This window comes from Rhipicephalus sanguineus, chromosome 8 (genome assembly GCF_013339695.2).
Source record: "Rhipicephalus sanguineus isolate Rsan-2018 chromosome 8, BIME_Rsan_1.4, whole genome shotgun sequence".
Classification (NCBI taxonomy): domain Eukaryota; kingdom Metazoa; phylum Arthropoda; class Arachnida; order Ixodida; family Ixodidae; genus Rhipicephalus; species Rhipicephalus sanguineus.
In genome coordinates, this window is record NC_051183.1 from 46164633 (window position 1) to 46189430 (window position 24798).

Here is a 24798-nt window from a genome sequence, read left to right on the forward strand (position 1 = left end):
CCGAAAGAGGACAAACGACCACGAGCACGCCTGTAGGAGGCGCTAAGTTGACTTGGCAAAAAGATAGCGCGACAGTCACGCTGACGTCGCTGCACTGTTGAAATGCTGACTGAGTGGCGGCGCTGACGCGTTCGCACGCGGTGTACCTTTAAAAACCGCCGCAAATGCCGCACATGCGTTTGCTACGCCCTGTTCGTTCTTCTAGCTGCTATCGCGCACTTCACACTGTCTTCCTATCTCGACCGCCGGAGTGCGAGCTCGGAGCAAACTCGTGTTCCCGAAAAGCTCGGGGCATCCTGCATAGCACCCCCTTAAGCGAATTTACTACTGGGCTTGTTGGTTCATAATGCTAAACTTCAGAGCGAAAATTCGGTACGGGACATAGAAGAAAACACGCACGCACACACGCACACACGCACGCACACACACACGCACACACACAAACACACACAAAACACAAGCGCTACTAGCAACTATCTCTCTTGTGATAAATTCCTACATATATAAATTGTACAGTCGGCATGCGAAAGGGCACTGCCCATCATAACCACACAAAAAAATATGGCCGCAATGCAGGTTAGAATATCAAATTTGAAAATTCCTTTCGCTTGTTGCACAACACAGTCGTATCACTGACACAATCACTTCAGAAAGAAACGATGAACCGAATGGGTCAGTGATACTTTCGTATTGCGCAACAAAGCCAATTAATTCACGGGATTAATGTCACGGGATTTTATGTTCTAACCTGCATTGTGGCGATTTTTTACAGCGAAAGCTGTCATGAGATCACAAGGACCATTTTGGCGCCGTAGTTGTCCGCCGCCGCTGGCGGCGGTGCCCGTAACCACTATCGCGGGAAATAAGAAAAAAGCTAAATAAGAAAAATATCCGGGATGGAACGAGGGTCGAATCTGGGCCCTGTGCGTTGGAGCCCAGTATTCTACCTCACAGTCATGTCGGTGCTTGAAACTGTTTTGCAAAAAGACCCTATACAGGCTTCATGTCGGGAAGGAACCACATTAACATATGTAATGTAGTGTTGTAGAAGAGTAAAATAACAACCAGGCGTCACTCAATGCCAATTGTGTAACCAGGCATCACACAATGCGAATTCGCAACGACTGAGTTGTTGAATGCTTCAAACCCATTAGAAAGAGCTCTGCCATAATTCTTCATTGTCATCAGCCACTGCTATAACAAAGTGAACGTAATGCCTTACAGGTGTTTAGCGTGTACCACGGTTCTCCGCAGAATGACGACAAATGGCATAGTGGCTGCTTCCCTGCTTCGCAAAAGTTATGATAATTTATGGCATAGTGGTTTCCTCGCAAGTGCACTTCTATTGGTTGCCAAGGGGGCCCACATAAGGCCCTCATGATCCATTTCCTCGGGGTCTCAATAAAGTTATTTCCCTCTCTCTCTTTCTCACAATAACTTATGTTATATAGCGTGGTGGGAGAGTGAAATAACGACCGGGCTTCACACAATGCGAATTACGTAACTAGTGGGTCGTTTAAAGCTTCCAACCCATTACACAGGGCTCAGCCCTAATTATTCATCGTCATCAACCGTCACATCAACAAAGTGCATATGATGCCTTACAAATGGTACCTCGCATCTCCGCAGAATGACGAATAATGTCGTGGTGGGTGCTTCCCAACTTCACAAAAATTATTATTTGTAGCGTAGTGGGTACGTTGCTAGTCAACTTGTATTAGTAGCCACAAGATAGTTTATAACGGGTTCTAGAAATGCCGCTCTTCCAGCTTTCGCTGTGACTGTGCTGCGCTTTCCGCGCAGGCCTGGCGTTTTTTGTGTGTGTGTGTGTTTATGATAGGCAGTGCACTTGCGCATGCCCGCAGTACAATGTATATGTAGGAAAGTTCTTCGCAAGTTTTCCCATGTTTTTTACATCCTTGCGAGTAGCGCTTGTCCTGTGTGTGTGTGCGCGCATGCGTGCGAGCTTATGTGTGTGTATGTGCGTGCGTGTGTATGCGTGTCTGTTCGTGCGTGCTTGTGTGTGTTTGTGTGCTTGCGTGTGTTTGTGTGCCTGCGTGCGTGTGTGTGTGTGTGTGTGTGTGTGTGTGTGTGTGTGTGTGTGTGTGTGTGTGTGTGTGTGTGTGTGTGTGTTCTACATTGGGTACCGAACTGGCGCTCTGACTTTTAGCATCTACATTCCGTTCGCTCAATTGCTGGGATTGCACACGCCACTAGTGCATCGCGCGGTCATCAGGCGGCGCGATCGCCCTTGGTGGCAAGTGTGTTAAACTGGAGAGGGTTCACATGAGCGTCCAGCTGCCGGTGCCGCCTTTCCTACGACGCTGCGGCCGAGTCACCATTTCACTCGCCCTTTTTTTGCAAACGGTGATACTCCTCTCCGAAGCTGTCGTTGGTGCGACGGTGCGATAATGTCCCTCACTTGGTCGACTAACGGCCGTGAGTGCGTATATCTTGAGCCGGTTGCTAGGGCCTCCGCCAGCCGTAACAACTGCAGCACTCTAGACTTCGTGATCGACATACATCACCGGGTCAGACAGCGTGGAGGGACACAAGGTGAGCGAAGCAGTTATCGCTATCTGCTTCTTTATCAGCCCGACCAGCGACATATCAACAAGTCTGTATGGTTACCGGATCTAATTTCAAGGCCAAATAAGCAATCTTCGCTGCTTTCAGTGCTCTTCAATTAGCACAGAAAGCCGAAACCGCAGTTCTAACCATATTGATAAGTTGTTTGGTAGAAGCAAAGTGCGGTCACAACAAGATATATTATACACCGCACCGCAGAATAAGCGCTGGATGGCCGTACTATGATACGAAGTCTATTGCGTTTGCGAGAGTGCATTGCAATTGTTATCTATTCCTGCTAGATGCTACTTTAAAGGACCGCTCACCAGCCTCTGAAAATACAAAAATGAGCGCAATATTCTCTCCTGGCGTTTCTCGTCTTTCTGGCGCACTTCCCGTGACGTGATTCCCGTAATGTCCATATAATACATACTGTCCATTCCAGAGTTGATAGCGAGAGAAATTTGTGCCTTGAATTCGTCCCTGTGGCATTTTCGCCTCCATCGAAAATGTGGCCGCCGCGGCCGGGATTCGATCCCGCGACTTGCAGGTGAGCAGTCGAGCACCTTAACCACTAGACCGCCATGGCGGGCGTGCGCCCCAAAAAGGATCTCAGGGGGCTGTGCTCGTTACGTTGAAGCGCATTTCTTCCCTCTTATTAGTGCCGAGAATTGTAAAAGCTTGGTGCCGTCAAGATGACGATGCAGAACAAGAACCGGAAGCAGGGGGCGCGCTGCTCCCCGAGGTCCCGCCTATCAACGGGGGCTGAAATGGACAGCCGAGAAGAGCTCTTCCGGCAAACTCATGTATATCATGTCTAGATCCTCCGTCCAGGTTAAAAGAAAAGACGAACAGCGGCGCGCCGAAATTATGGCACGGCGGCGGCGTGATCACTCTCGGGACTTCGGCGGCGGCGCATAGGTGTACGTGGTACACGTGCCTTTAAGAAATGAGTGGCTAGGGGGGACATGGCCTGTAGGAAGGGTAGCGAAGGCGAGGAGGACACACTCCCTCGTCCTTGAACATGGGTTGGTGAGGGGCCCTTTAAGAGAGGAGGTGTTATGGTGCGTTGTAATCTCTACAAGCGCGTGGCGTGAAATCTCTATTCATTTACAAACTGAGGCGTGTATGAGTCGCCGCGTCTACGCGGTTGCTCGACGCGAATGCAACTGGCGTCTTTCACACTCCGGCGCTGAGATATTTTTGGCGTGCGGCTCTACCATTTCCCGTTAGCCTCGGAGCGCGCGTTGTTGAAGGGACGGCAGATTAAAATTTTAAAGACGATAGTCTTTCTTGGGATACTTAAACGGTGAAATTTTGGTCTGTCTTTCTGTTTGTCGGCACGTCACTCGATTCAACCACCCGGCCAAAGTTGAACCACTTGCTTACCGCCCACCCAGCTTGAACTGGTACGGCTGTTCATACTTGTGAACGTTGTCGATCAGGAAGTAAATACCACACATATCTGGGGCGCAACATCACTAGGTAAGTATTAGGTGGTGTGTTCCTTTAATCGAAAATGCATACATACGTAATTCTAGAGACCCTAGTTTCTTAAGCTGCGCTGAAAATGCGACTGCGCTGAAACTTGACTTACTCCATGCCCTCTGCACGAGCTCATTGTTGTGTTTCGGTTTCGGTTCTGTATTGCACTGTACGAATGCCATGGGGCGCCGCTCTGGCATTCCTCTTTTACCCAGGCGACGTGTAAATAAAAGAGTGTGTGGAGAGTACTCGTTGAGTGCGGACGTTTCTTCTGCTTCAGCGCTTCGCGCCAAACTGCGTGTTCGGGCTGGCTGGCGTCCCCGCCTGTCGCGTTGGTCACCGCCGGTCTTCGCCTGCTGCTGCGCCGGGACTACCAGCCCGCAACACAGCACTCATGTTTCCCGACGTATTGCCAGATGGCGTCCATATCTCACGCAGCGCCTCTTCTATCGTCTTTAGACGACATTTGCAGTGAAGCACGCAGATACGCGGCCAATTTTTTTATTTGCTGTAGTTTCATCGTACCGCCGACAGATATCTGTTTGCGTCGCCGCAGTTCGTGCTGCGGCAGCTGCTTGATGCGGACGATCGCGCATTGCAAGGAAACCGTCACATTTACACCTTACCGGGCATAGGTCAGTTTTCGCAGTTGCGCCTCGCCGGACGAACGGTCGGTCCTCTCAAATACTCCATTCGGATGAATTTTTTATCAGCAGGGATGATTTTCTAGTTTTTCTCCACAGAGCTTAATAATTTTTTCGCGTGTTTCTTTCCGCGGCGAGCAACAAATGCCGCGCAAAGAACACGCGAAAAAATGTTTAGTCATGCGTGTGTCACTGCTTTAAGTACGCCATCTCTTTATCAGTAAGTTGTGGGAATGGCACGCTTACACAACTCTCCCCCAGATAGGAAGTGCGTTCTGCTGCTATTATTTCTCGGGTGATTCGCGTTTTGCTCTTCCTAATGACGGACGTGTTCTTTAGCTCGGGTGAGCAATCCTGACAGGTCCGAACACTGGTCGTGTTCCATGCGTTGTTTTTTTTCTTTTTTCTTTTTGCGCTGCAGTGTGCCTGCATGCCGACAGTTAACACCGGAAAAGGGAAATACCGGCCCTGACTGCGGATCGGAAGAGAAAAAAAAAAAACAATCATGTGCATCCTATCACCGAAACCCAATATGACTTTATAAAATGACATTAAACAGAAAAATATGTTTTTCTCGAATTAGTAAATTACAATTTCACAATAGGCAAGCCACTACTTTCACCTCGAGGTGACGCTTGGTACAATACAACTAGATGACGACGCATTGTAGTTGCGGCACTAGCTCACCATGAAGTCACAGATTTTACGGCGTCTGCGAGGGGCTCCGTAATCATTTGTGAGTAAAAATTATTTGCATTGCGTTTCGAGCGACCCAATGTCATAACATAACAGGTTTCAGAAACTTTTATTGAACCGACGGCGCCAGGATACGCATAAGGACATTGAAATTGGGGACGTCATGCTAACGTTTGTGTGCTGAATTTTCACCGCAAAATTCAAACATGAAATAGTTACCTGAATTTCCTTTTCTAAACACTAACCTGTGATGACGAAATTAATGACAACAGAGCTCTGAAAGAAGAACTTGTTTGTATAAACTGAGCTATGTTTCACTTTAGTGTTCCTTTAAAGCGGGGCATTGTGCGCTACTCCTGTGTATAGAGGGCTTGCACCGGCGTAAAGGAAACCCCGCATGTTGGAGCACCAGCATGTGGAAACGCGACGCTAGCGATGCTACATTAATGTCATCAAAACATCATGCAGGTTATTTCATTACGCACGAGCAGATACGCTCCTGCCACGTCGTTTTCCCATTGTCGCAATTTGTTTGTCATCAAAACCACCATCGTGGAGTACCAGTACATTCAGAAGCGGCATCCATGACGTCACGCGCAAGCCATCTATTACTTTGACCAGCTGGGTTTCCTTAAAGTGCACTGATATATAGGTGCAAAAGTGGGCGTTTTTGTGCCCTTGCATGTCAGGGCCACTTGACTGTTGCCCCCCAAGCATTGGGAGTCAACCCGCTCCCTAATGCATTGCACAACTCAGTCTACAGCCCTGCACCATCACATGAGGACAGATTGGTCTGAACGCGTTCAGAGAATGAAAAACGTTAACCGTTAAGAAACACGATGCAGCCTCCAGATACACTTCATATGCTGAGCTAACCACAATGTGACAAGAATGTCTAAGCTTCAGTAAGATCAGTGGCGAACACATGCGTCGTTAGATCATGCATTACGTTTTGTGAACTAAAGATACTTCTGGATTTCATCTCAAATCAAGTATATTGGAAATCGAACTCCATGGCACCACCATTCATGCTATCGATATTTGTCCATCCATCATTCCACAGTGGTAAGGTTGCCGGTATCAATTAGGAGCGCCGTGAAGGCAGCCAGTTGTCGTTGCTTACACACAGACGAACGCAATATCTCCCGTTAAGCGTGTAGCAGGAGATACAGAGCTTTGCAGTGGCAGTTTAGCAACTATATTAGCCTACGGTGCTTTTTTTTTTTGTCGCGCGTAGGTGTCCAAACTTGAGATATTGACCGGACGATGACTGGCATGAGCATTGGCGTAGTCAGGGCACACGGGAGGGGGGGGGGGGGTGTGTTCAAAGACAACCCCGAAATTTTTCAATCTTGCATTTATATATATACCTTTTATATGCAGGAAAACATAAAACCGCACGCACGAGCATGCAAAAAGTATTGCCGACCCCCCCTCCCCCTTCCTTTGGAAAAATTTCTGACCAAGCCCGTGTTATTATGGTACGAGATTCACAAAACAAACGTTGCGCCGTCTCGATCACTCTGCAAAGCGCGCACGCTTGCCAGGTGAGGTCTAAACCATTCGCAGAGGGAAGGGGAAGACGCGTTATCGCTTGGCGTGCCCTCCTCCTCTCTCTCCAGCTGATTCACGCGCATCTGGATGACTCAGAGCCAACGTCCTTCGAAAGTTTTGAGCGTAACACGCGAGCTTCCCAAGGTCGTATCGAAAATTGTGTGCCATATACTATACGAATGTGTGATTGCAGCCACTGGAGTACACGGCGCTGTCAACGAAATCTTCGTTCCCGGGTGCTATGCAGGATGGCCCGAGTTTGGCGAAACTCGGAATCTTTCCGAGCTCTAGCGACACCCCCTTTTGAACGAGTTAAAAGTACGAAAAGGCCAAATCCATCCCTCAGCGTGCGCTGCGTTCCATTGGTTACGATAGAGCGCGGCGTCACGTCAAGGGCGGCCGACAAAGTTGGGTGGCGTCTTCAAACAAGAGGCATCTTCTTTCAATTGTTTGTCGTTCTAGTCAGTACAGTAGTGCACACATGCAAGAAAAATGAGAAACTTTTGCTAACGAAGTTTTAGATGCGAAGTATCTTAAGGCGGAGCTCTATCCGGTGGTGGTGGTGGTGTGCGGCGTGACCACCCTTACTGCGCATGCCCATACGCTCTCCACACACCTCCTCTCCACTCACCCTCCCCACTTTCCCTCTCACCTTCCCCTCTCCCATACTCCTCTCCCCTCCCCTTTCCACTCTTCCTCTGAAACGCGGGCTAGACATGCCGAAATTCTCTCCTGCGCAACGCCACGATGAGCTCGAGCGCATGCGCGTCCCCTCCCTTCTCTCTCCTCTCCTACGCTGCCGCCCTCTCGCCCGCCTGTCGACCGCGTTTCCCGCTCACCCTGTGAGAATTAACGGCCAGGCTAGATGGAAGATACGACGCGCGTAGCGTCCCTCTTCGCGTTCCACGACGCGAGGTCGGTAGCATGCCCAACAAACGCCAACGGAACGCGATCGTGCAAGTGCTCCGGCTTCGCATCGCCTCATGGTCCCCTTTAGCGGGAGATGGTGTAATTTTTTAGAGGTAGCGGCTATTTAAATTATTTTCAAGCGTTTAGTGTCTGAACTAAGTGTCCTTTAGCATAATCAGCGCTGCGGCCTCTTAGATTAGCTCCGGCTGAGCGCCAGGGGCGTAGCTAAGGGAGGGGGAGTTTGGGTTGTTCAAACCCCCCGAAAATTTTCAATTTTGCTTGCGTATATATACACGCACACATACAAACGCACGCACGCACATATCTAAACTATGGTTGAACACCCCCCCCCCCCGAAAAAAAATTTTGGCTACGCCCCTGCTGAGCGCCTTACAACGCCGCTGCCGGAGCTGATCGCCAGGGCTACGTGTGTAATAATCATGGTCGGCCTGTACATTCTAGCGCGTTGCTCGGCAGCCGCGCGCCCTCTTCGTCTTCTTATTAATCGTCTGCGCGCTCCCCGAGCACGTGCGCCCGGCTGATTACCTAGTTGGCTGGGCGGTATACCTAGCTAATTAAATCACGACATGCTATGATCAAACTAATTAAGCCAAGCCATGCTAAGATCGAGCTAATTAGGCCACATGTTACTAAGACCATGCTAACGAAGCCGTGTAAAGTTAATACCAAGCAAATTATGGCCATGCTTATTACCTCGACGCTAATTGGGGACGCTAAATAAAATCAAGCTAATGAGGACCTAACTCACTAAGACCGTGCTAATTAGGACCGTGCTAATTAGTATTATAAGTGTCATACTGACTAAAACAAACCTAATTATTCAAGGGCAAATAATGTCGTGATAATGAAAACATTACCAACGAAGACATGAGTACTCAATGTCATGCTCATTAAGACGTAGCTAATTAATGATATCAAAATTGAGACCGAACTGCCGTGGTCTTCACTGCGAAGCCTACCGAGCAGACTGAGTAGACGAGCCATGTAAAAAGCTGGAAGTAGCTAGGTGATCACAAGCTCCTCCGATGGCTCCAGCCTTGCACAAGTAGTGCGAGCTGACCCATTTATTTTATATGCAAAGAAGCTGCTAATTAGCGTACACCGCATGAAACGCTTGACAGGCACACCGGCGCTATGGCAGTCACGAGTTGAACTGGGGCCTTTTGAGAATCAACGAGTTCGTACCTGAGTTCGCCCGTCAATCAGTTTGACAGACGCCCGCGGTGAAGATCGGATCCGCCCACCGCGTTTGCTCTTGCCGAGGAGCAGCGCCCACGCCGCCACGCCAGCGAGCGGCACGATTCATCTATGAGCGTAATCGCACAAACTATGCACACACGCACGAAGAACTAAAGGTTGTAGGGTTATATCATCACGTGGCTACGATATCTCGCATTCAATTTCACCGTTCTCGCGACGTACAACTCACAGCCATGAAGCAAGCGCCCCTGGTGCATTTCCGGCGAGAGATTTTACTATTTAGTTGTTTGTGGAGCCATTGTTTCTTCTAGTTTGTTACTGCAGAAAAATATTCAGTCGTCTAACGTAAGTGGCAGTAACGTGTCCATTTATTTACCTGTTACATTCGAGAGAAGCGAAACGAGCTGCACAAGAGTGCTGCGGGTGCGCCCGTGTTGCCTTCGAGAGTGGAAATTTCCATGTTGCACGTGAAACGAAATAACTTGCCCGAAAGACGACAAACGGCCACGAACAGGCCTGTGGGATGCGCGATGTTCAGTTGGAAAACGATAGCGCGACAGTCACGCTGACGTCCCTGCATTGTTGAAATGCTGACTGCGTGGCAGCGCTGACGCGTTCGCACGCGGTGTTCCTTTGAACACCACCGCAAATGCCGCATATGCGTTTGCTACGCCGTGCTCGTTCTAGCAGCCGTTTTTATCAACCATGATATGCCGCACTTTGTCTTCTTATCATGACCGCCATAGTGCGAGCTCGGAGCAAACTCGTGTTCCCGAGAAGCTCCGGCCATCCTGCATAGCAAAACTTGTATCTTATTTAGAAGCAATAGTAGTGAAGCTAAAACTTTGGGCTTCCTTAGCGAGCCATCTGTTCGATGGAGAAAACGAAATGAATAAAACCGAAAAAGTTAGGGAAAGCACAGGGCGCATTATTTGCTGTTTTTAGCTGCAGTGTTGTAGTTATGAGATATATTGAACTTAATTAAATTTGAAGAAAAGCACCCTTTCCATCGGTGGTGCTTGAACCCACAATCTTCAAAGGTTGGAAATTCGCCTCCCCCCCCCCCTTAGCAGTACAACCTCAGAATGTATTTTGGTTCCTTCTAGTTAGCAATTATGAATTATGCAGTGTGCTGAGCAAACTACGAAATATTGAGCAACATGACTGCTTAGAAAAGGAGTGAGTGATAAACTTTCAAAATTCCGCATTTATTTTGAAGAGACCCCCAGCAGATTGCGTTCAAATCGTTGAAATTTGTTAACAGTGAGGTTCTACTGAAATCTCTTGGTCTCAGCGAAGCAATACTTTGTTTATACTCTGCGAAGAAGCGCTATCGGTTGGCTTCTCTGGAGGCGACACAATGAGAGCATAGCGAGAGCTTGCTTTTACAGCTTGACGGCAATAGATACCTAATTTTTAAAATTTTTTGAGGCAGGTGGGTAAAGGAGAGTCTAAAAATTGTTACGGCCAGCCTCTAATTAAGACGGCAACGTGAGGCGATCGACAGGTACAAAAGAAGAAAAATGGGAGGAGGGGAGCAATTGTCATGCTTGTTGTAAACATGGTAGTTGGATGGCGCCATTGCACCTTCCTGTGCAATCCGCCTGCAATACAAGAAGCTCTTAGAATCACCGTTCGGTGATTTCTTTGTGTAGGCGCAGAGCATGGCGTGACCGATCAGCGCCCGTTTTTTATTTTTTATTCTCTATTTATTTATTCACCTCCAAATTCACAAGAGCCGAAGTTACCGAGTACAGGCGACATCACAGCAACATATTCTCTCACGGCGATTGATTCACTCATATTGTGCATCATATTACACCATCTGAAACCGCTGCAATATGGTTGCACCAGCCCATGCTATGTGGCGGTCAATCTGGCACGCCTTCTGCTGCAATGCAAAATAGGCATCCCAGCACTGCAAGCAGCAGCAACAAATGCAGACAGATGTTAGTGGAAGCGGTACTGAGCTTATGTGTCTTAAGCAAATCCTGCAGAAAGAAAATAAGCAAATGATACCAAAATGAGATTTCGAGACAGGTTAGCGGTGAGTCACACGGAGATGTGTGTAAAACTTCACTTCTACTGGTGAGGATTCAAGCAGTAATGTGTATGAAAACGTCATTTTTCATTGATTTTATTTTTGCGAGAACCCCTTACTGAAGCGTGTGAGGATGGGATCAACAAGTCGGACATGACGTTCAAGCGCCAACTAGTCACTCTGTCCCGGCGGGTGATCCAGGCGAGAAGGTTCCAGGAAAAAAATGATTTTGTCACCTTCACTACCGAGTCACTCCTCAATAAACATTTTCTCTCTCTGTCTCAATAGTGAGGACTCATTATCCAAGCCGGCTGGACAATACATACAAAAACAGAATATAAATTGAAATAAAAAAATCACAGCATATCCACAGAGTGAATGATGATGAGTGGGCGAAGCTGCGGAGGTTCATCGGTAAACCGTGAATCTTCCGTGAATTCTGCCCAGTACATCATCACCGACGGGAGATCGGGCGCGTTTATACTAAAGGTTTGATGAGTTATGACGACTTGCAGCGCACTGTAAATTTTCATGTACGCTGTGAATTTTCATTGTTTAGAAAACCATTGCTTAGAAAACATCTGGCGTCTTTCGTTAAGCAGCTGGCGTCTTTTCGCTTTGCTTTAGAAACATCTGGCGTTCTTTCGTTTTGCTTTTACAAAACATCTGGCGTCTTTTGTTGGTTTATTTCATCAATCAACGGCGTTTTGAACAAAATTTTTATTGTTTAATCACGCACAGGAGAAATCTCACCAGGCACTACCTTGGAGGTAAAGAATGGCTGCTAATGGGAATGAGAGACAGAAGAAGTCGGCTTTTAGCTAACGCTGCGAATTTTTTATTGTTCAACAACGCACAGGAAAAATCTCCCACCGGCACCACCTTGCAGGTGAAAGCGTAAGACTGGTTACATACTACGCTACGAGGGACGAACGGGTGCCGCTATAAGGAGCTTCGCCCCTAAAATTTAGGAGCAGTTGCAGTCTCTGTACAATACTCTATTTCAATGAGCAACAAACATACGGTACATCATGTTACATACGGTACATACGGTCATAGGGTACATCATGTTGCACCATATGAAACCGTGGTTATACGGGTGCACCAGTCCATGCTGCTATGCCGCGGACAATCTGGCACACCTGCTGCTGCACTGCAAAAGACGCATCGCAGCGCAACAAGCAGCAGCAACAGATGGAGGCAGATGTTAGTGGAAGCGGTACTGAGTTTATATGTCTTAAACCAATCCTGCGGACAGAAAATGAGCAAATGTTACCAAAAGGAGATTTCGAGACAGATTAGGGGTGGGTCACAAAGATATGTGTGTAAAAATTCACTTCTACTGGTGAGGATTCCAGCAGTAATGTATATGAAAACGGCATTTTTTTTATTGATTTTCTTTTTGCGAGAACCTCCTCACTCAAGCGTGTGAGGATGCTATCCCCATGTTGGACATGGAGGACTAGCGTCAACTAGTCGCACGGGACCAGCTGGCGATTCAGGCGAAAGGGTTCCAGGAAAAAAAATGATCTTCTCACCTTCAATACCTAGCCACTCCCCAATAAAGGTTTCTATCTCTCTCTCTCTCAATACTGAGGACTCGTGGTCCAAGCCGGCTGGGCAATACATACAAAAACAGAACAGAAATTGAAATAAAAATTAAGGAGCAGTAGCAGTGTGTGTACAATATTGTCATTGCAATAAGAAACACACATACAAAAACAGAAACCATGTATAAGTATTGTATTGTTATCGTCCAGAGTCATAACCAACTTAAATACGACAATTTAATTCATCCCTACTGAAAGCGTTCCGTATGCCAGTACCATAATTCCATATGTTTCGTACGGAATACATATGCTTTCCGTATATTTTCCATATATTTCCGTACATTTCCGTAAGAATCATACGGAAACATACGGAATTATGGTACTGACTTACGGAACGTTTTCAGTAGGGATATGTGTCGTCCTTTCATAAAATAAATACTTCATGGGGTCAGTGCATAAAAAATATTGCGTTAGTGGTTTGTGTTGGTGAACTTGGAAATGCCTGCTAGTCAAAGGTGATAGATATGGTATCGAATCCGAAGTTATCTAGCTTAAATTTGTGCCATCGTATTTCTAACAGTAGTACTTCATTATTTCTATCAAATTGGAATTGTACGACCCAGAAAATCTATGCGTACTCTTGTCTTGGCCCTACAAAATTAGTATAGCGATGTTGTTTCATATTAGTGGAAGCGGTACTGAGCTGTCGTGCTACAAAACAAAGCCCGAAGAAAGAAATTGAGAAAATGTTACTAAAAGGGGATTTCCAGACAAATTAGCGGTGGGTCACGTGGAGATGTGTGCGAAAATTCACTTCTGCTGGTGAGGACTCCAAAAGCAATGTATATGAAAACGGCAGTTTTAAATTTATTTTCCTTTTGCGAGAAACGGGAAGCTTGATAAATTTACTCGTGTTTAGTACCATTCCTCACTATTTGCACCAATCCTTTATATTGCTCAGCTTGATTATGAGGGTATTATAAACACCATGAGTCGGAGTAAACAAATAAATGAATAAAAAATAAAACACAGTTGTCAGAGATTAATCCAACTTCTATACCCTCGCTAACTACATCAACCATATCACTGATAATTGAGGTAGTCCTTGGGACTAAGAATGCCAATGCCTGCGTAATACCGTCTTAAGAGGCGACGCCCAAGGAGCTGTCGTATTGGAGGCCTCTCACGTAAGCTGTTGCAACGGCTTGCTGCTTACTTCCTCGTTCCGCCCATGCAATGCTTTCTTCCTCTTCCTTTCTAGCAGCTGGCGTCCCTTACACGGCGCTCTTTTACAAGATCTCTCCCAACAGCATTCTTTCGGCCAAGATCTCCAAAGTATAATTTCCAGGTAGGTATATGTAGTTGCAATTTTCTAACGAAAGGTGGTTGCCCATGTGGCAAAGTCCACCAATACGCCGTCTCGCTAATCAAATTCTGTTTATGGCAATCCAAAAATAATAGGATTTAAATTTGCAATGTGATAATTTTCTACAATATTCATTTATTTAAGATTTAATTGCTGCCTATCAACTGAATATATGAAGTCCCATCGCTACTTGCCCTAATTATGTTTCAGCCATACGATCTCGATTGTATGCTAATTGAGGTTTTGCTGTTTATTTTCCTCTATTCTGCTGCGTAGATTATGTTGCCGATTGAGTTATGACCCCTCAAATATTTAATTTCAACATATCTCACATTTTTCTACCTTTGAATTGGTATGCCTACAGCAATTACCTTAGAAAACGTTGTGTGGCTAACGCCTGGGCTTCCTTGAAAACGTTCATTTGCGGAAAACAGTTTCTTGAAGGATCGCCATCACGAATAAGCACGAACTTGGAATAACTAGAGCAGAGGAGCCAGCGTCGTGCAATCGGTTCATGACAGTGTATGATGTTTTGACAGCACAGTATGTTCTTTTGCGAGACGCATTTAACATTACCATTAAATATTGTTTCGATGATGTTCACGAAACTGTAAAATAAGTCATTGTCCATAATCGTTAGGAATAGTGTCGCAGCGGAATAACTTAACCCAGTCAGTGCAGCAAAATAAATACTTCCTTGTATCAGTGAGCGAGCGAACGGACTAGTGAGGTGGCTTATATAGTAGAGTATATGCCATCACGTTAATTCCATTAGGAAAGCAAACATCGGCGCATGAGACGAACGTTTCCTGAAGTACCAACGCGTTTCAACGAAGGCCAACTGGATTGAGGTTTGTTGTAGCAGTATTCGAATTGAGCAACAAATGCTCTAAAAACCACAAACAAACACTCACAAAAACACAGCCACACACCCACACACCCACACACACACACACACACACACAGACACACATATATATATATATATATACATATATATATATATATATATATATATATATATATATATATATATATATATATATATATATATATATATATATATATATACACAAAAGGCGCAGTCAATATAGCGAGAGGGGGGGCTTTCAATCTGTCGTAGGCTTATGCATGTTGGTAATCCGTTTTACCAACAAATAGTAAAACTATTTAATTCACTTTGGCCGGAAGCATCATTTACATGTTTCGACTTGGCAGGAAACATCGGTGGCTGAGATACGCGTGTGAAATGTACAAAAGTAGGGGCAAGGTGCAATATCTCAGAAGAAAATTTTGGAGCTATCATGAGAGTATTCGTTACAAGTCCTGCCTCGGAAAGAATAAGAACAGACTCGTGTTGGACATTCTAGGCATGTTATAAAACGGCATCTAATTAGTAGTGTTCATGGTATTTATCAGGGATCTCAAACACGCGTCCCGAGGCCCGCACATGACTACCTTTGTCCAACATATCTTTTTTTATTTTCCTAAGTATCTTCATGAGCTACAAAGACGTCACTGGTCTAAAGCATTGTTTTCGTGAGATACCCCATTTGGTCACCATGAGTTGAAACATAAATGTGAAAGAAAAACTATATTTCAGAATCGGCACCCACATTTTAGTCATCTTAGAGATCGGTATCGACATAACTCTCCTTCAGGAATGGCCCGTTTATGAGATATAAAAAAGGGTTTCTTTCAAATGGCAAGGTTTGCTCACAATATGTTCCAACCCCCCCCCCCTCCCCCTGCCGTCCCCCTTCGCTTCTACCTTCTTCAGTGCCCCGGCCCCTGCGGGACTACATTGTGGGACTGCGGGCCTTACCGCTTAGGTGAGTTTGTGACCCCTGGTATGTATGTATAGTAGCACCAAAGCACCTAACATTGTTCCGCTATTGTTTCATAGAGGGTATGAGCCAGCAGGGCCCCACGAGCGCCTCTAAGCCCAGGTTTTTTGTGTAACTCATCTGCTTTGGCAATTTATCAGGGACGCCGGGTTTCGCTTTTTCTGTCCTTTGAAATCCTCTTTATTTGGGCGATGTGCGGCTTCGAATTTCCGCCCTGTATGCCCCATTTGATCAATCATGCTATTTGTATGCACGTTAGCACTGACAGCGGAGGAACCGTCAGCGATACGCCCATCAAGTTTTGCGCAAACAGCAAAATTTCTGCGCATACAGAGACACCCGAGTATCTGTGACCCAGCCGCGTGTGGTTGCACGTAACGATGACGTGCAGCGTTGCAAGGAGGTTATGAGGAGAGGGCAGGTCCGAATGTCCGGCAGCAGTTGGCTCCTTTCAAAGCAGCGACCGCCCCGTGTCCTCCTTTCCCTTTCTTACCGTGAGGGTGGTGGATGCTTCGCTTACTCAATGTTACTCAGTCGGCAGGAGGCCGTCGAAGCGGCTGCATCTCGAATTGGCAGCGAGGACCGCCACCCGCGATAATCTGCCATAATCTGGGCTTCACGACTGGCTCACCGCGTAGGTCAAGAGAACGCGAGGTGAGCTAATCATTGACTATACAGGTTGTATGAAATGGTCCCAGAACGCTATAAAAATAGCGAGTTCGAACTGCGTGTACGCGGAACATTATGAGGAGTGTTTTGGTTAGCGTGCGAAGTTAAGTTTTTGATTTTATGGTTGCTGCACAATGCACTGGAATGCAATTGTCTGCCGTGCGCGGTGTATTTCAATGCGTTTCGAAGGTCGCCATTGCGAGGAATTTCCGCAAGCTGTGAGAGTGTGGCTTTGCAGATCGGTGTATATATGTTCAAATGGACTTGTTGGAAAGTTCATGCTGTTTCTGTGCGAGCTTACGTGTGATTGATCTGCGCTATATTAACTGATTATGCGACCTGATGATTGCTTGTTACGTGAGCAGTACCTTTTTGCCAGTTAATATTACCAGATTTTAGCCACATGTTACGGTATCCTTGTTATGGAGTGATGATTTTGTGCTTGCGTGCGTGTAGTGTGTGTGTGTGTGCGTGCGTGCGTGTGCTGTGTGTGTGTGTGTGTGTGTGTGTGTGTGTGTGTGTGTGTGTGTGTGTGTGTGTGTGTGTGTGTGTGTGTGTGTGTGTGTGTGTGTGTGTGTGTGTGTGTGTGTGTGTGTGTGTGTGTGTGTGTTGTGTGTGTGTGTGTGTGTGTGTGTGTGTGTGTGTGTGGACTGGTAAAGCGCGCAGAGTTACTGTACTTCAGGCATTTATTGCTGCAGTCAAAATAAATTAAGAACACCAAAACGCGTAAACACTAACCTTGATGTCAGGGCCATAATCAAAATAAATTCGCGCTTTTCGCGCTCGCTGTTATACATTAGGATTGTGCTAAAACAAACGTATTCAAACGTAGGAAAGCACGTCCCGACACATCTCAGGCTAATAACACAAATACATCCTGCCCTATTCGTTTTCGTTGTCTTTCTCTTGTCTCTCCTTCACGCGCTAGTCACTTCGTATTTATTATGAACGCGTACCGCCTGATGGATTACATTCGTCACCTTCTCTGCACTAGAGTCCTAGCTAGAAGGCGAAGAGGCATCAACGCTGAAATCACGAAGGATAAAAAGCTTCCACTGTATAGCAGCCTCGCCAGCTAAAACACGCTTACGGCTTTTGGTGCGTAGTTCTGGAATAACTTCCAGGCGGAATGTACCAGGGCCAAGGGCACTTACCACCCGACGTGCCGCGGCACTGGCACTGCACCACAGCTCTGGTGCCCGCAAGAGTTACGCGGGGTGTGACTGCGCGCGACAGTGCCACCGGCTGGAGCAGGCTGCGCTGCCCTGCCAACTTTTAAAAAGGACCAGCACACTCCAAGGCCGCGCCGGCCCCAGAGCCACTGCATGTGCTGTTTTGCCTGTAGCCGCCATAAACGTGCCTCCTGAGCGGGCATTATCCACCACCTCAGAAGAGGTGATGGATACATGTTGCACAACTCCAGCGTCACAGACACCGAGGGAACGGCGTAGCTCATTGGAGCGCGAAAAAAAAGTGAAAGCTCGCATTACGGGGCCTGGAAATAGGTCTCTAACCTAAGGCATTACTTTTTGACCATATAGCAGCAGTTGACGTTAAGATAGACACAACAATTTTGAATTCGAATGTTAGAGGACTTCATGGAGAGCTTGATGATATTTAAGGACTTATCAACGAACGTTCACCAAAGGTGCTGTGCGCGAAAAAAAGAACTCATTTAAAAAGCAAACACAGCAGATTTATGCGCCATTACGGCATTCTTGGAAAGGACTGCGATGACGCTTTCGCGTGATCTGGTGGTTTGCGATTATATTAGATAAACATACGGCATTTCTATTCTCGGCTTCACTTGGAATAAGAAACAGCCTCCGTATTTTAGCCTCGCGAACAAGACGTATTCATCCGTTGATCTTAGCATTGTGTCTCGCCCATTTACTTAATTTTAACTGTGAAATGGTTAAAAACCCTTGTGGAGCGACCACTTCCCAATACTACTGCGAAGGCCAATAGAACACGAATCTCGACCACATGCTCCCCGTTGGGAGGTTGACACAGCAGATTGGGAGAAGTTTCGAAGTCTTGTAATTATCTCGTGGGGGGAGATGTCATCCTCGGGAAGAGACGGTACTGCTCAGTATTTTACCGGTTTTAGAATTGATGCCGTCTGGAAACGCATCTCTGAAGCTAGCGCTGCGGCATACATGCGTTGTGTGCCTTGGCGGTGCAACCAGCGCCTTAAAGCTCGCAAAAGGCCGATCAACGCATGGGTATCTTGCGCGATACACCACTGCAGAAAGTCTTATTATTGTTAAACAGGTAAAATCACAAAGCTGCAGAACGCGCCGAGAAGCTTGAAGACAGAGTTTGCAGAACTTTTTAATCGGTATCGACTCTTACACACCCGAGGCGAAGTATAGAACAAGGTGAACAAGGTAAAAGGGCGAGAAAGGCAATCCCTTCTCTTGGTAAACAAAGAGTGCGGCACCTTGGAAGACCAAGCGAACTTCCTGGGTGCTCTCTTCAATTTGCTGCAACGAATCCTTCCCCCGATTTGACCGTGTGGTACTGGAAAAGTTGAATCGCCTACTCACCGAAACAAAAAAAAAAAATCAAAGTATATCCACGGGGTGAATGATGATGAGTGGGGCGAAGCTCCGGAGAGAATGATCGGTAAAACGTCAAACTCTTCCGTGAAATTCGCCCAGTACATCATATAAAGAGTGTGAAACACCGTGTATATATTAAACATCAAACTTTTATTGTACTATTGGTTTACGTGGTCCCTTCATTATCACCGCTTTGTGATCCGTGAAATGCAGGGAAAGTGTCCGCTCCCGAGCGAAAGAGCAAGCGCGCCAAGAGCGAGCACCTTGTCTGGCTCCATCCGGCGTCGAGCGAAAGAGAAAGCGCGCCAAGAGCGAGCGCTTTGTCTGCCTCCATCCGGCGTCTCCTAGCGAAAGAGAAAGCGCGCCAAGAGCGAGCGCCTGGTCTGCCTCCATCCGGCAACTCCAAGCGAAAGAGAAAGCTCGCCAAGAGCGAGCGCCTTTTACGATCGCAGGCATCCAATGACATGCGCTATTCGCATTATACAAGCGCCATCTGTCATCTTTAAACTGCAACTCTAAGAAATACATGAAACGCCATCCAGTGAGAAATTCATTAAACTAGAGCTGGCTACGTACATACTACTAATGCAGAGAAGGGAACGACCCACACCCTAAGGAGCTTCGCCCCTAAAAACCTACATTATCTGTACCCTAAAATATGGTTTTCAGGCGAGATCCCTATTTAATGGAAAGAAGCTACTGCAATTCATATTTTGAATAAGTATCACAGTATCGTCGTGAGGGCGCAGCAATAAATGCGATAGCAAGAAATTGGAATGTCACACGATGACCAAGAAGCAGCTCGATACTTGCAGCGCGCCGCTAAAGCACAGAGGACGCCCGAAAGGAACGCACAGGCATGCACATGGCAAGCGCGAACTAACAACTGTCGCGGATGTTACGTCTTTGTGCGTGAGCAACGCGCTGCAAGTGTCGACAATAGAGAGTTTCAGAATTGAGGCCCCAAAAAGCTTGGGGACCAAGGATCGTGCGAGCCGCCAGGGCGCATGCGTAGAATCCAAGGCACTCTTGGGCTCTTGTGCTCGCGTTGCCCGAAGACCCGAAAATAGAAAACTAGCGTGAATCGCCTAGACGTCTTGGATCATCACGAGACTATGCAGACGCCTTGCGGGCCACGACGCTGTATGGCCCACGTATCGCATAATTTTCATCACATGTGGCGCCCCATGCGTTTGTGATAACGCAGCTTGCGCTTGACCCAGTTCTCAAACTCTGCTGATCTTCCGAAAGCAAAAGCAGGCTACCCAATGCAGCTTGGTGACCCAGTGTCTTGGGTCCCCATTTCTCAAACTCTAATGCAGAATCAGATGCTCTTAGACATTTCTTTTTATTTTGAACTGCGCCCCGTGGAGTGACCCTCTGCGTTTCCTGCCACACGAGGGCGTCTGATGATGGTGTGCCTTGTGTGCCCAGTGTTCTTTGTTTTGCTGCAAGTATCGAGCTGCTTCTCGTTCGTCGTGTGACATATCAATTTCTTGCTATCACATTCATTGTATTGCCCTCGCGGCGAAACTGTGACTTTTTTAGATGCGAAGCAGCTTTTTCTCGGGGCTGTGCTCGTCCATTGGCGACCGTCTGCTCTCTACCACCTAGCATAGGCATTTGTAGCATATTGAACGCGCGCTCGCGCCAAGGAGAAGTGTTCTTCCTCTTGTTCTTCGACCGCCTTGATGATGATACGTGCACAGCACTTTAGGGGCCCGGACTGCCGTAGGCTGTCCAAGCTTGGCGTAACACGAGCAAAACCATGTGTGCTGGCACGCGCTAACGTGTTCGCGCCTGTGGAAGGCGCTAGGTAAGACGCTGTGGCCTCTCTCCCTCACACTCTCTCAGCTATCACGTAATGGCGTCAGAGAACGCGATTCTGCAGACGCGCAATCAACCCGCGTGGAGTGCTCCAACAAGAATTCGGTACGAGTAACAGTAACGGCAACTACAGTGAAATGCTGGCGTGCTCCACTTGCAAAGACGCGTTAACATCGGGTAAGGTGCCCAGGATGAACGGAACTTTAAGTCGACCCATGCACTGTTTCGCATCCCCACATGGTTGCCTTTAGTGGGAGATGGTGTCATTTTTTTTTCTTCCACATCACGAGTGGTACAGAAAAGGGCGACGTTGTCATGCGCGTCTCAAGGGCAGTTTTCACATTAGAGAGTTTGAGAATTGGGGATCCAAGACGCTGGGCCCCCAAGCTGCTTTGGGCAGCCTGCTCTTGCGTTCGGATGATCAGCAGAGTTTAGGAATCGGGCAAACGCAGGCTGCGTTGGGTCAAGCGCACGGAGCGCCACGCGTGACAAAATTTAAAATCATGCGAGACGCGAGCCATACTGCGCCATGGCCCGCGCTGCGTTTGTGTCTTCTCGCTGGTGACCCAAGACGCCTTGGGGCCCCATGCTATTTTTAGGGGCGTAGCTCCTCTTAGTCTAACCTTGTCCCATGTCAGGCGTAACCGGCAGTATCTCCCGAACAGTATAATAGATGGCGCTGTATCATAGAAGTACATACAAACTGCAGTTGACTGATGATACTCTAGATGGCGCTGTACACAATCTGTGTTGTTCCAATAGAAGTGTGTACAATAGTGCGCTTGTGTGAATCGCCACTAGATGGCGGTGGAAGTGCCGCTACTCTCCGATCGGCTGCTGCGCGGGCTGTGCCTGGGTTGCGGGAAACGAGCGCCTCTCTCAGTCTCCTGGATCGTCGCCGTACGTGTCGGATCGTTGGTGGGGCATGGACGAAGCGGAGCGGCGGGCGCGGAGGGCCGCGGCTGCTCGTGCTCGTCGCCAGGATCCCGCGGTGCGAGACCGAGAAGCGGCGGCGAAGCGAGCGCGGCGCCTGGCAGACCTTGATGGTGCTCGTGCGCGGGAAGCGGCGCCAGCGGTCTCACATTCAAGGAGCCGACGCGCGGTTCCAGCGGGAATTTCTCGCAGCGGCGGCGAAGCGAGCGCGGCGCCTGGCAGACCTTGATGGTGCTCGTGCGCGGGAAGCGGCGCCAGCGGTCTCACATTCAAGGAGCCGACGTGCGGTTCGAGCGGGAATTTCTCGCTCATTCGTTTGGCCACAGTTGCGACGTGTGTGATCGACTTTGGTTCAATAATAACCTCACCGCGGTGTTTCACACTCCTTATATGATGTCTGGGCGAATTGCACGGAAGAGGTTCACGGTTTACCGATGATTTCATCCGGAGCTTCGCCCGACTCATCATCATTCAACCCGTGAATATGCTGTGATTTATGAATTTTTGTGTCTCGGGTCAACGCGAGCGCAAGAGCCCAAGAGTGGCTTGGGTTCTGCGCATGCGCCCTGGCGGTTCGCAAGCTTCTTGGGTCCTCAAGCTCCTTGGGGCCCCAGTTCTCAAACTCTCTATTGAAAGAAAATTAGGAGCGTTGCGTCTGCAAGTGTCAACAAGGGAGAATCAGACGCTCCTACATATTTCTTTTCCTTTTAAATTGCGGCGCGTGGAGTGACTCCCTGCGTGTCTTACCACGCGGGGGCATCTCATCTAAGGCGTGCCCGGTGTTCTTTGGTTTTAGGGGTGAAGCTCCTTAAAGCGGCACCCGTTCGTCCCCGTCGTAGTGTGTAACCAGTATTAACGCTAGTACCAGATCTTGACCTCCAAGGTGGTGCCGGTGGGAGATTTCTCCTGTGCGTTGTTGAACAATACAAAATTCGCAGCGTGCGCGTTAACTAAAAGCCGACTTCTTCTGTCTCTCGTTCCCCAGTAGCAGCCATTGGCATGTTTCTGTAGGAAGCGTTAGTAGAAGTGTAAGTGTTAGCTAAAAGCTGACTTCTTCTGTCTCCCATTCCCCATTAGCAGCCATTGTTTACCTCCAAGGTAGTGCCTGGTGAGATTTCTCCTGTGCGTGATTAAACAATAAAAATTCACAGCGTACATGTAAAATTAAAGTGAGCTGCAAGTCGCCATGACTCTCATCGACCCTTTAGTATAAACCGGCCCGATCTCACGTCGTTGATGATGTACTGGGCGCGAAGCTGCGCGACGCCACGGCCAAGATCCTGCCGTACGAGAGCTTCGCCCCATTCATCATCATTCACCCCGTGGATATGCTGTGGAATTTTTTAAAGACAATAGTCTTTCTTGGGGAACTTAAACGCAGAAATTTTGGTCTGTCTTTCTGTTTGTCGGCACGTCACTCGTTTCAGCCACCCGGCCAAAGTTGAACCACTTGCCCAAGGGCCAGCCACCTTGAACGGATGAGTAGGTTCATACTTGTGTACATTGTTGATCAAAAAGCAAACATTACGCATATCTGAGGCGCAACATCACAAGGTAAGTATTAGGTGCTGTGTTCATTTATTAGAAAATACATAGATACATAATTCTAGAGACCCTAGTTTCTTAAGCTGCGCTGAAAATGCGACTGCGCTGACACTTGTCTTCCTCCGTGCCCTCTGCACGAGCTCATTGTTGTGTTTCGGTTTCGGTTCCGTATTGCACTGTATGAATGCCATGAGGCGCCGCTCTGGCATTCCTGTTTTATCCAGGCGACGTGTAAATAAAAGAGTGTGTGGAGAGTACTCGTTGAGTGCGGACGTTTCTTCTGCTTCGGCGCTTCGCGCCAACCCGCGTGTTCGGGCTGGCTGGCGTCCCCGCCGGCCGCGTTGGTAACCGCCGGTCTTCGCCTGCTGCTGCGCCGGGACTACCAGCCCGCAACACAGCACTCATGTTTCCCGACGTATTGCCAGATAGCGTCCTTATCTGACGCAGCGCTTATTCTATCGTCTTTAGACGACATTTGCAGCGAAGCACGGAGATACGCGGGCTATTTTTTTCTCCATCCAGATTCCGAGTGGCTACAGAAAAGGGCCACTTTGTCGTGCGCGTCTGAAGGGCAGATTTCAAATTGAAAGAAAATTAGGAGCGTTGCGTGATAGAAAACATGCTCAAGCTCCTCCGAGATTTGCTTACCACCAGCGGTAAATGGTGTATATAAATAGCTCGCCGTTATTTCGCCGGCGCATGCATAGGGCATGGTGGAGTTGTCTCATGCAACAGGCTGGGGAGCGAGGGGTCGATGGTTCGAATCCCCATTCGGGTGATTCGGAATTTTTTTAATGCGAAGCATTTCTTAGCGAACTTCGGCGACTTTGAGCGTATCTATCTATCTATCTATCTATCTATCTATCTATCTATCTATCTATCTATCTATCTAGCCGCCTACGACTTTGTGCACTCCTGGCCGTTTCGTTAATCGGATGTGTACCAAAAATGGTATGGAATAACATGATCGTAATACGAACATGAATGACAGGTTATAACATGAAAATCATGACATGCATGTAATGAACAGCATGGTTTACATTCCATGGCCTTGGGACTCTTGCGGCGATTCCGTTGATTTCATACATGCCAAAATTGGTATGGTGTGATAAGATTTCTTGACGAACATAACCACCGGTCCTAACTTGCAAATCATGAAATGCAGGTCATGTGCAGCATGATATACATGACATGGTCTCGGGGCGCTCGCGGCCGTTTAAACGAATGGATATATTGGAAAACTGGTATGACGAGACATTGCTCTATGGCGAACATAACTGACACGTGGTAACATGAAAATTATGATATGCATGTCATGTACGAGATGATTTGCATGCCACGCTCATGGCACACTCGCGGCCGTTTCGCTAGATATATAT

General features: G+C 47.6%; 2 protein-coding genes across 2 annotated transcripts in view; both read left to right on the forward strand.

Moving 5' to 3' along the window:
- Positions 1–24798, forward strand: part of LOC125759445 (atlastin-3-like) — a 186606-nt gene that overhangs the window by 156780 nt on the left and 5028 nt on the right. The window lies entirely within an intron of this gene.
- The window catches only part of LOC119401807 (atlastin-2), a 234553-nt gene continuing 226281 nt past the window's right edge, over positions 16527–24798 (forward strand). The window contains exon 1 of the mRNA XM_049418143.1: positions 16527–16535. The gene's annotated coding sequence lies outside the window, so the exon portion shown is untranslated. The remainder of the gene's footprint in view (positions 16536–24798) is intronic.